Source organism: Salvelinus fontinalis, chromosome 13, assembly GCF_029448725.1.
Source record: "Salvelinus fontinalis isolate EN_2023a chromosome 13, ASM2944872v1, whole genome shotgun sequence".
Classification (NCBI taxonomy): domain Eukaryota; kingdom Metazoa; phylum Chordata; class Actinopteri; order Salmoniformes; family Salmonidae; genus Salvelinus; species Salvelinus fontinalis.
This window is the reverse complement of record NC_074677.1, coordinates 49,775,134-49,786,836: the sequence shown is the minus strand read 5'-3', so window position 1 is coordinate 49,786,836 and position 11,703 is coordinate 49,775,134. Positions and strand designations below refer to the sequence as shown.

The following is an 11,703-nucleotide window of genomic DNA, read 5'->3' as shown; positions in this document are numbered from 1 at the left end:
TGTGTGTATGTGTGCCTGTTATTTTCCTTAACATTAGGACATTTGTCTGGGTGTGGACGAGGTGTTGAAAGCGTTCCACAGACACAGTTGTGTCATGTTGGCTGGATGTCCTTTTGATACCATTTTTGATACACACGGGAAACTGTTGAGCGTGATAAACCCAACAGAGTTGCAGTTCTTGAAACACTCAAACCGGTGTTCCTGGCTCCTACTACCATATCCTGTTCAAAAGCACTCAAATCTTTTGTCTTGTCCATTCACCCTCTGAACTGAACACATACACAATCCATGTCTCAAATGTCTCAAGGCTTATAAATCCTTCTTTAATCTGTCTCCTCCCCTTCATCTACACTGATTGAAGTGGATTTAACAAGTGACATCAATAAAGGATCATAGCTTTCACCTGGTCAGTCTGTCATGGAAAGAGCAGGTGTTCCTGATGTTTTGTACACAGTGCATTCGGAAAGTATTCAGACCCCTTCACTTTTTCCACATTTTTTAAAAATGGTTTGTTGTTTTTTCCCCCCATAACTATACACACAATACCCCATAATGACAAAGAAAAAACGGGTTTTTATTCACAGCAAATGTATAAAAAATATCAAACTGAAATTTGACATTTACATAAGTATTCAAACCCTTTACTCAGTACTTTGTTGAAGCACCTCTTGCAGCGATTACAGCCTTGAGTCTTCTTAGGTATGACGCTACACCTGTATTTGAGGAATTTTTCACATTCTCTGCAGATCCTCTCAAGCTCTGTCAGGTTGGATGGTAGCGTGGCTGCACAGATATTTTCAGGTCTCTCCAGAGATGTTAGATCGGGTTCAAGTCCGGGCTCTGGTTTGGCCACTCAAGGACATGAGACTTGTCCCGAAGGCACTCCTGCATTGTCTTGGCTGTGTGCTTAGGGTCGTTGTCCTGTTGGAAGGTGAAGCTTCGCCCCAGTCTGAGCACTCTGACACAGGTTTTCATCAAGGATCTCTCTGTACTTTGCTCCGTTCATCTTTCCCTCGATCCTGACTAGTCTCCCAGTCCCTGCTGCTGAAAAACATCCCCACAGCATTTTGCTGCCACCACTGTGCTTCTCCGTAGGGATGGTGTTGGCCAGGTGATGAGCGAGGCCTGCTTTCCTCCAGACTTGAAGCTTGGCATTCAGGCCAAAGAGTTCAATTTTGGTTTTATCAGAACAGAGAATCTTGTTTCTCATTGTCTGAGATTCCTTTAGGATAACTCCAAGCAGGCTGTCATGTTCCTTTTACTGAGCCTTCTGTCTGGTTTGGTGGAGTGCTGCAGATATGGTTGTCCTTCTGGAAGGTTCTCCCATCTCGACAGATGAAATCTGGACCTCTGTCAGAGTGACCATCAGGTGCTTGGTCACTTCCCTGACCAAGGCCCTTCTCCCCGATTGCTCAGTTTGACTGGGCGGCCAGCTCTAGGAAGAGTCTTGGTGGTTCCAAACTTCTTCCGTTTAAGATTTATTTTATTTTTTCCACCTTTATTAAACCAGGAAGGGCTCATTGAGATTTGAAATCTTTTTTTCAAGAGCGTCCTGGCCAAGATAGGCAGCGCCAAGTCATTACACAATTACAGACAGACAACATGAAAAACTACAAGTAATCTGGTTAAAACCATAGCATTCACAAGAGTATAACAAAATCATAAAACAGCAAATGAATAACCTTGACATGTGTGGGAATCAGCCTCACTCCATCAGTGATTTAAAAACACAAATCGGGACAAGTTCTTCCAGTTTACAAATATTTTGTAAGGCGTTCCAAGCCGACGGCGTAGAGTACATAAAAGCCCTTTTACCAAATTCAGTTCGGACATTTGGAACATTTAGCAGGATAAAGTTCTGCGAACGAAGAGAGTATGCCTACATATTCTCTTCGTTCACTGTGTTCTTGGAGACCTTCAATGCTACAAAAATGTTTCGGTACCCTTCCCCAGATCTGTGCCTCGGCACAATCCTGTCTCGGCACTCTACGGACAATTCCTTCAACCTCTGCTCTGACATGTACTGTCAACTGTGGGACCTTATATAGACAGGTGTGTGCCTTTCCAAATCATGTTCAATCAATTGGAATTTACCACAGGTGGACTCATATCAAGTTGTAGAAACATCTAAAGGATGATCAATGGAAACAGGATGCATCTGAGCTCAATTTCGAGTCTCATAGCAAAGGGTCTGAATACGTATGTAAATAAGGTATTTGTTTTTTATTTTGAATACATTTGCTAACATTTCTAAAAAACTGTTTTTGCTTTGTCATTATGGGGTATTGTATGTGTGTAGTGTGAGGATTTAAAAAATAAACACGTTAAAGCCTTATTCTAAAATGTAACAAAATGTGACGTGGAAAAAATTAAGGGGTCTGAATACTTTCTGAATTCACTGTATATAGTCACATTGATTGTGGTCAAAGGGCGCTCTCCAGTGGTGAGAAACAGAAAATGCACTATGCTAGAGTATTATGACTGGGAAATTGGTATGTATTATATGTTATTATTAAGTCACTACCTGTGCAAAGTTTTTATTTATTATTATTTTTACTTTTCACCTCTGAGCAGTCTATGGCGCTGGATTTAGGCTTCCGTTTCTGGAGGAGTGTTTTCGAATTCCGGCGCTGCCATATGAGTTTTTGTAGCATTTCTCGCGGTGATCCTATGGTCATAGGTTCACTTAATCAATCGCTGTAGTATCATGTAAATATGTCGCCTGACGACTCCAATTAGTCGGCCGGTCTATATTCGCTACATACACCCAATCTAAAACTGCAATCGTTGAAATTGTTAGGAGAAATAACGTAGCAGGTTAGGAAAAAAGGGTTAGGGTTAGCGAAAATGCACACCTAACCACTCGTAACCAGCATTGGGCAACCTGTCATAAGCATCTGGCTCTGAGGAGCATTCCTCGGAGATGAGGCCTACCCCAAACTATTCAATAGAATTCCATATTGTATTCTGTCTCCGTTGTCATTCAGTTAAAGATGCACTATGCAGTAAATCCTAATTTCAGTTTGTGCGACAAAACAAGCAAGTGTGATGTAAGGAGTCATTGTACTATTTAAACCGCTGTGAAGTATATTTTCCACAACCCAAAATATTGCATTTTCGGCTCTTTAAAGCTGATGTACAAAATCGAACGCAAGACGCCAAAACAAACTTAAGAACGGCAAGCTTAGAAATAGCGCACATAGATATTGCACATTACATATTGCAGCTTTTAGCCTGTACTTGATTGATCTTCATCCTGCAGCAATCGCCTGCATTGTGGGGCGTTATATTGTCAACCAATCATTTGTGGTTTTGCAGATGCGTACACCACTCAAACGAGCTCCCAATCGTCTATCGCCGTGGCGTAGTGTTTGTAAGAAGCAATATGTTTTGGTAAATTAACATGATGAAATAACATATTTAACAGTGGCAGTAATATAGCTAGAGTATTTGACAGCAAAAAAATGAAGAAATATAGATTGTTGAACTGCAAATATAGATTGTTGAACTGCAAAGCGCCTAGTACTCTACCCGACATTAGATTGTTGAACTGCAAAGCGCCTAGTACTCTAGCCGACATTAGATTGTTGAACTGCAAAGCGCCTAGTACTCTACCCGACATTTGAATTTCTGTGAAATTAATTTGTGGCTGATACTTCATACACCCTTTATAACTCAATCAAGTGGATAAAGGTAAAAGGCACCGCTGAGATTCGAACTCAGGATCTCCTGTTTACTAGACAGGCGCTTTAACCATCTAAGCCACGGCACCGCATGCAACTTTGAGAGCGGAGTGTTTTTTTGTACGTTGAAAATTAGATGCGAAGCTGATTCCGATTGTAGGTATTAATAGCATGCTATTTTAATGGTGACTAAATAATTTAGCCTGTAAATTAGTAAAATATAGAACATTTAATTCATGTATACCGGATTTGTAAGCCTGGTTGTATGTTTGTGATTAGGCCTACATTAAATTTCACTATACTGCTCCGCATCCAAATATTATTTTCAAATATATCAAATACATTTTCTTAGATACTCGAGTAGAATTCTACCTGTACGTAACATAACCAATACAACGGTTGTAAACGCGTTAATCGGCGAAATAAACTCCTATTACAAATCTTCCATCAATGACAAAATCTCTTCTAACGACGAGGATGGGATTCGAACCCACGCGTGCAGAGCACAATGGATTAGCAGTCCATCGCCTTAACCACTCGGCCACCTCGTCTCATGTACGATCACTGTTCCAATACTATATTATTGAAAATATACCATACACAGAAATAATTCTGAGCATCAAATTTGAGCTGTCAACTATATTTCCCAATTCCCATTAGAGGTCAGATCTCCTGGTAGTTGTTGTGAATTTGTTAGATTACTTGTTAGATATCACTGCACTGTCGGAATTAGAAGCACAAGCTTTTGGCTACACTCGCATTAACATCTGCTAACCATGTGTTTGTGACCAATAACATTTTATTTGCTTTATACAGTATCACATTAAAAGCAGTATTTTGAAGGTGTGCGTGGGCGGAAGACTTGCTCAACATATATTCGAAGAAGGTGGGCATGCGCTCAAAATCATAGGTTTACTTTCACAATAGCTATTACATCGTCAGCTAATCAGAACGGGATCATCGGAGTGTTGTCGTTCTCCGAAGATCAGGTGAGAATAATCATTTCTCATCAACTTCCATTCATCATTTTCTGATACTTCATTACTGAAGTAACAGGTAAGGATATACCTCACTGACGATACTTTAATCAAATGGCAGCAATGGTCAAGAACACGTGGCAACTAATTTTAGGTCATGGTTACAATATTACATTTTAGCCGATGCGGATACATTTCAAACCGTAATTCAATGTCAGCCCTACACAAATGTGTATTTTGTATCCCTATCGTTACATTTAAGTATATGTCATGGAAAGTCAGTGTCTTTTACTTATTTGAGAATGCTTTGCGGGAAATATTAGCATAACCTCAGACCAACAGCCTTCCCATTGGTGCATACTCTGGTTGGTTTATTTACTTTTAAAGTGGCACGTTTGTCCTATCATCTTAATGACAACAACCTACAAGCAAACGTTTTGTGGTGAACTTTGTCCAAATGTTCTGTGTTATTTCGCTGAATAAATACAAAAAAGAACGGTCGGAAATAAAATACCGTGACTGCTACTCCATTACTTACACCGCACTCGTGACAGCAAAGGTTTTCCGCTTTAACAGCGAGTGGTTGCTGCTCCACGCGGCAGGAAGTAAAACGACATCACCACACCAAACAATTTACAAGACTGTGTTGCTCCAAAGAACATTGCACTTGCTTATTATTGAGACCGTGACAGAAAGAAACACTCAGAAAACCATTTCAACAGCAGGACTGTAGTACGTAGGCTAACCTATGCTGACCCAGTTGATTTCAATATGAATTTACCATCTCCCATCTGGTCCTAGCCTATTATCACTTTCTATCCAATGTAATGGAACACCATGCCAGTTTGAAGGATATGACGCTCCATCACTGTTTCATTTTTTTATCTAGCCAGAGTTAAGTCATTGCAAAACTATTTTCAACAGAATTGATCTCTGATGAGTTAACCCTCATACTACCGACTGGGGTCATTTTGACTACATTACCTTAGTTGGCTGCTTTGAGCAAAACTTTAATATAATGAAATCTATTCTAGGAGCATATCGTTTGTGAATGATCTTTATCTAGAGTTCACTTAAATTTCAACAGTGTCAGGTACAGGCAGAGATGACTGGGGCCTTCAGCAAGTAAGACACAAGGTAAGATTCACAGATATAAATTCCCACTGTGCCCATGACAAAGTTGGCTGCTTTGAGCAAACTTGTATGTAATATAACCTATTCTGGGAGCCTAGTGTGTGTGTATGATCTATGTGGAATATTGTTGGACCATTGGCTTCCCTGAAAACAGGTACTGACAGGAGGAGCAATATGAGTCTGTCAGAGGTTGTCACGCTGATGGGGATGGTGGAGGCTTTGGTGGTCCAGTGATGTGGAGCTGATCTTGGACCTAGTGCCAGTAAGGTCGGTATTCACGGAGGTGGTAAGACCTTCCCTCCTTGATATAGAAATTCTTTGACTTCACTGCCTCTTCAATGGTAAGGTCCCTTGCACCACAGGGACACTTGACCTCCACTGTGGTGTCCACAGTCTGGTGAGGGACCCAGGTTCCCAGACCCAAAGCCCAGACTTCTGCACAGCCATCCCTGTAGCCATTTGCCTTGATGCCTCACCGGATGATCTGGTGCCCTCCTCTCCATTATCTGTGCCCCACTTTACAGATGACATCCTATCAAGCGACTGTGATCTGAGAACCCTTTTTAGCAGCAACGGAGAAACGCGCTTGGCCCTAACCACTGCTCCATAATTGCTGTCCGTCAACCTCCCTCTCCTCATAATGTGCCAGTTGGTGCGCTGGCCAACTGTTTCCTGTCGTATAGCCTCCTGCTGCTCCATCAACAGCGCCATGCCAGCCAGGATGCCTGCATGCCCCAGGTGCCCTTGTTTTTTTAACAATGTCTAGTACAGAAAGGGATGACAGGGAGGGTAGCGGTTGTTCTGGCTCAGTTTCAAGGAGAGATGCCATTCCACTGAACCTGCCCCGGAGACGGTTCCTCAGCCGGGTCCTCCACTGACGTCACCTGGTTGGGCCCGGCTGGCTTCCTCCACCCGCATTACACATCCGTACGGCCGATATTGTGAACCGCCAAAAAAGGCTGCATGGCGACACTTAAGGGCTCTACGGTGGCATTTGCATGTGGTAAAGAGAATCAAATCAAATGTTATTTCTCACATGCGCCGAATACAACAGGTGTAGACATTTCCGTGATATGCTTACTTACAAGCCCTTAACCAACAATGCAGATCAATATATAGTTAAGAAAATAATTACTAAATCAACTAAAGTAAAAAATGTAATTAAAAAGTAACACAATAAAATAACAATAACGAGGCTATATACAGTCAAGGTAATTTGTACATGTAGGTAGGGGTAAAGTGCATAGATAATAAACAGTGAGTAGCAGCAGTGTAAAAACAAAGGGGGGTGTCAATGTAAATAGTCTTGGTGGACATTTGATTAGTTATTCAGCAGTATTATGGCTTGGGGGTAGAAGCTGTTAAAGAGACTCTTGGACCTAGACTTGGCGCTCCGGTACTGCTTGCCGTGCGGTAGTTGAGAGAACAGTCTATGACTTGGGTAACTGGAGTCTTAGAACATTTTTTTGGGCCTTCCTCTGACACCACCTAGTATATACATTACCAGTCAAAAGTTTGGACACACCTACTCATTCCAGAGGTTGTCTTTATTTTTACTATGTTGTGCGGCTGCTTGGCCATGGTGACCAATTTCATGAAGCTCCCGACGAACAGTTCTTGTGCTGACGTTGCTTCCAGATGCAGTTTGGAACTCTGAAGTGAGTGTTACAACTGAGGACAGACGATTTTTACAAGCTACGCGTTTCAGCACTCAGCGGTCCCATTTTGTGAGCTTGTGTGGCCTACCACTTCGCGGCTGAGCCGTTGTTGCTGCTAGACGTTTCCACTTCACAAAAACAGCACTTACAGTTGACCGGGGCAGCTCTAACAGGGCAGATATTTGACGAAGTGACTTGTTGGAAAGGTGGCATCCTATGACGGTGCCACGTTGAAAGTCACTGAGCTCTTCAGTAAGGCCGTTCTACTGCCAATGTTAGTCAATGGAGATTCCATCGCTGTGTGCTAGATTTTATACATCTATCAGCAAAGGGGGTTGCTGAAATAGCTGAATCCACTTATTTGAAGGGGTGTCCACATACTTTTATATATATAGTGTACATTTAGTGTGTACATATAGTCCACACACACACTATATATATAAATATATTGTGTTTTTGTGTGTACAAGTTTGAACACACCTACTCATTCCAGGGTATTTCTTTATTTTTACTATTTTCTACATTGTAGAATAATAGTGAAGTCATCAAAACTATGAAATAACACATGGAATCATGTAGTAACCAACAAAGTGTTAAACAAATCAAAACATATTTTATATTTGAGATTCTTCAACGTAGGCACCCTTTGCCTTGATGACAGCTTTGCACACTCTTGGCATTCTCTCAACCAGCTTCACCTGGAATTCTTTTCCAACAGTCTTGAAGGAGTTCCCACATATGCTTAGCACTTGTTGGCTGCTTTTCCTTCACTCTGCGGTCCAACTCATCCCAAGCCATCTCAATTTGGTTGAGGTCAGGTGATTGTGGAGGCCAGGTCACCTGGCGCACTTACGTTCGGATGCCGAGCAGTTGTCATACCAGGCGGTGATGCAACCGGTCAGGATGCTCTCGATGGTGCCGCTGTAGAACTTTTTGAGGATCTGGGGATTCATGCCAAATCTTTTTCGTCTCCCGAGGGGGAAAAGGTGTTGTCGTGCCCTTTTCACAACTTTCTTGGTGTGTTTGGACCATGACACTTTGTTGGTTATGTGGACATCAAGAAACTTGAACTCTCGACTCGCTCCACTACAGCCCTGTCGGTGTGAATTGGGGAGTATTCGGCCCTCCTTTTCCTGAAGTCCACGATCATTTATTTTGTCTTGCTCACATTGAGGGAGAGGTTGTTGTCCTGGCACCGCACTGCCAGGTCTCTGACCTCATCCCTATTAGGTGTCTCATTGTTGTCGGTGATCAGGCCTACCACCATTGTGTCGTCAGCAAACTTAATGATGGTGTTGGAGTCGAGCTAGGCCACGCAGTCGTGGGTGAACAGGGAATACAGGATGGGACTAAGCACGCTCCCCTGAGAGGCCCACGTGTTGAGGATCAGCGTGGCAGATGTGTTGTTGCCTACCCTTACCACCTGGGGGCAGCCCATCAGGAAATCCAGGATCCAGTTGCAGAGGGAGATGTCTAGTCCCAGGGTCCTTAGCTCAGTGATGAGCTTTGTGGGCACTGAGGTGTTGAACGCTGAGCTGTAGCCAATGAGCAGCATTCTCACATAGGTGTTCCTTTTGTCCAGGTGGGAAAGGGCAGTGTGGAGTGCGATTGAGATGGCATCATCTGTGGATCTGTTGGGAAGGTATGCGAATTGGAGTGGATCTAGGGTTTCCGGGATGATGGTGTTGATGTGAGCCATGACCAGCCTTTGAAAGCACTTCATGGCTACCGACGTGAGTGCTACGGGGCGGTAGTCATTTTGGCAGGTTACCTTCGCTTTCTTGGGCACAGGGACTATGGTGGTCTGCTTGAAACATGTAGGTATTACAGACTCGGTCCGAGAGAGGTTGAAAATGTTAGTGAAGACACTTGCCAGTTGGTCCATGCATTCTCTGAGTACACGTCCTGGTAATCCGTCTGGACCTGTGGCCTTGTGGATATTGACCTGTTTAAAGGTCTTGCTCACATCGGCTATGGAGAATGTGTTCACACAGTCGTCTAGAACAGCTGGTGCTCTCATGCATGCTTTAGTGTTGCTTGCCTCAAAGTGAGCATTTAGCCCGTCTGGTAGGCTCGCGTCACTCGGCAGCTCGCAGCTGGGTTTCCCATTATAGTCAGTAATAGTTTGCAAGCCCTGCCATGTCAGAGCCGGTGTAGTAGGATTCAATCTTAGTCCTGTATTGACACTTTGCCTGTTTGATTGTTTGTCTAAGGGCATAGCAGTATTTCTTATAAGCGTCCGGGTTATTGTCCCTCTCCTTGAACGTAGCAGCTCTAGCCTTTAGCTCAGTGCGGATGTCGTCGATGCACTTATGGATGAAGCCGGTGACTGAGGTGGTATACTCCTCAATGCCATTGGATGAATCCTGGAACATATTCCAGTCTGTGCTAGCAAAACAGTCCTGTAGTGTAGCATCCGTGTCATCTGACCACTTCCGTATTGAGCGAGTCACTGGTACTTCCTGGTTTAGTTTTTGCTTGTAAGCAGGAATCAGGAGGATAGAATTATGGTCAGATTTTCCAAATGGATGGCGAGGGAGAGCTTTGTATGTGTCTCTGTGTGTAGAGTAAAGGTGGTCTAGAGTTTTTTTTCTTCTGGTTGCACATGTGACATGCTGGTAGAAATGAGGTAAAACGGATTTAGGTTTGCCTGCATTAAAGTCCCCGGCCACTAGGAGCCCGCTTCTGGATGAGCATATTCTTGTTTGCTTATGGCCTTATACAGCTCGTTGAGTGCTGTCTTAGTGCCAGCATCAGTTTCTGGTGGTAAATAGACGGCTACGAAAAATATAGAAAAATATAGATGAACTCTCTTGGTATATAGTGTGGTCTACAGCTTATTACGAGGTACTCTACCTCAGGCGAACAGTACCTTAAGACTTCCTTAATATTAGACATCGCGCACCAGCTGTTATTTACATATATACACACAGCACCACACCTCGTCTTACTGGATGTTGCAGTTCTGTCCTGCCGATGCACAGAAAACCCAGCCAACTGTATATTATCAGCGTCGTCGTTTAGCCACGACTCGGTGAAACATAAAATATTACAGTTTTGAATGTCCTGTTGGTAGGATAGTCTCGAATGAAGCTCATCCAGTTTATTCTCCAGTGATTGCACATTGGCCAATAGAACAGATGCTAGAGACGGGTTACCCACTCACCGACAAATTCTCACAAGGTACCCCGATCTCCGCCCCCTGTACCTCCGTCTTTCCTTCACGCGAATGACGGGGATTTGGGCCTGGTCTCGGAGAAACAGTATATCCTTTGAGTCGGACTCATTAAACAATTATCTTTGTTCATTTAAAGGTGAGTATTCGCTGTTCTGATATCCAGAAGCTCTTTTCGTTCATAAGAGACAGTAGCAACAACATAAGTTACAAAATAAGTTACAAACAATGCGGGGGGGAAAAATAGCACAGTTGGTTAGGAGCCCATAAAACGGCAGCCATCCCCTCCGCCGCCATTATGACTGCAGGTAGAGACCTGCCAAGAGGAAGATGTTATGTGTCATATGCTTTTCAATTAATGACTTTGAACACCTTGAAATGCATTAGTAGAAAGAAATGTGCTATATGAATAAAGTTTGATTTTATTGATGACATTACATCTGTAGAATATTTAATAAACTGTCATTTTCACATGAGGACAAGTGCAATTTTAATTGATAACCTGGGATTTTATCATTTGACATTTCAATCATATAGGGGAATGGATCTCATAAATCAAGACCGTGATGCATGTACTACTTCGAATAAATAAATACGGTGTCTTTGAAGATTTGTCTCTGGTCATGAAACTACAATACAGGCTTGATGTCTAAACAAAGTCCATTCTGAATGTAAATAGATTTTTTGATTCATTCTCATCAATGACAACATTCCAGAACTGAGTTATCACTCATCGAAGTCTGGTATTCGGGGTAATCTGATTAATAATGATATATTTGATTAAGTGTCTCTTTCCTTGTAGAATGTTGACAGATGTATAGAACACATTGTATTACTAAAATGCTCAAACCTTAACTCAATAGCTAAACTCAACGACACAGCATAATCTTTATCTTATGCTGGCCCTGACCAAACTGGTAAGTTGCTCCTCACTTCTCCACTTGGCCAGACGTATAACGTTAGTGGTCTTCTCCACTTTAAATGCTCTTATGCTCACCCTTGAAAAATGCCATAAGGTCTGAAATGGACACCAAAGTCATCATACTGTGCAAACAATTATATCTAGGCTAATTATT

At 42.6% G+C, this 11,703-nt stretch overlaps 3 non-coding genes across 3 annotated transcripts; all 3 read right to left on the bottom strand.

Moving 5' to 3' along the window:
- Positions 1 to 3,698: 3,698 nt before the first annotated feature.
- Positions 3,699 to 3,772, bottom strand: trnat-agu (transfer RNA threonine (anticodon AGU)). Its single transcript has one exon. It is a non-coding gene; the product is annotated as a tRNA-Thr (tRNA).
- Positions 3,773 to 4,152: 380 nt separating this feature from the next.
- Positions 4,153 to 4,234, bottom strand: trnas-gcu (transfer RNA serine (anticodon GCU)). The gene has a single exon. It is a non-coding gene; the product is annotated as a tRNA-Ser (tRNA).
- Positions 4,235 to 4,628: 394 nt separating this feature from the next.
- Positions 4,629 to 4,762, bottom strand: LOC129869137 (U8 small nucleolar RNA). The gene has a single exon (XR_008761859.1). It is a non-coding gene; the product is annotated as a U8 small nucleolar RNA (small nucleolar RNA).
- Between the last annotated feature and the right edge of the window lie 6,941 nt (positions 4,763 to 11,703).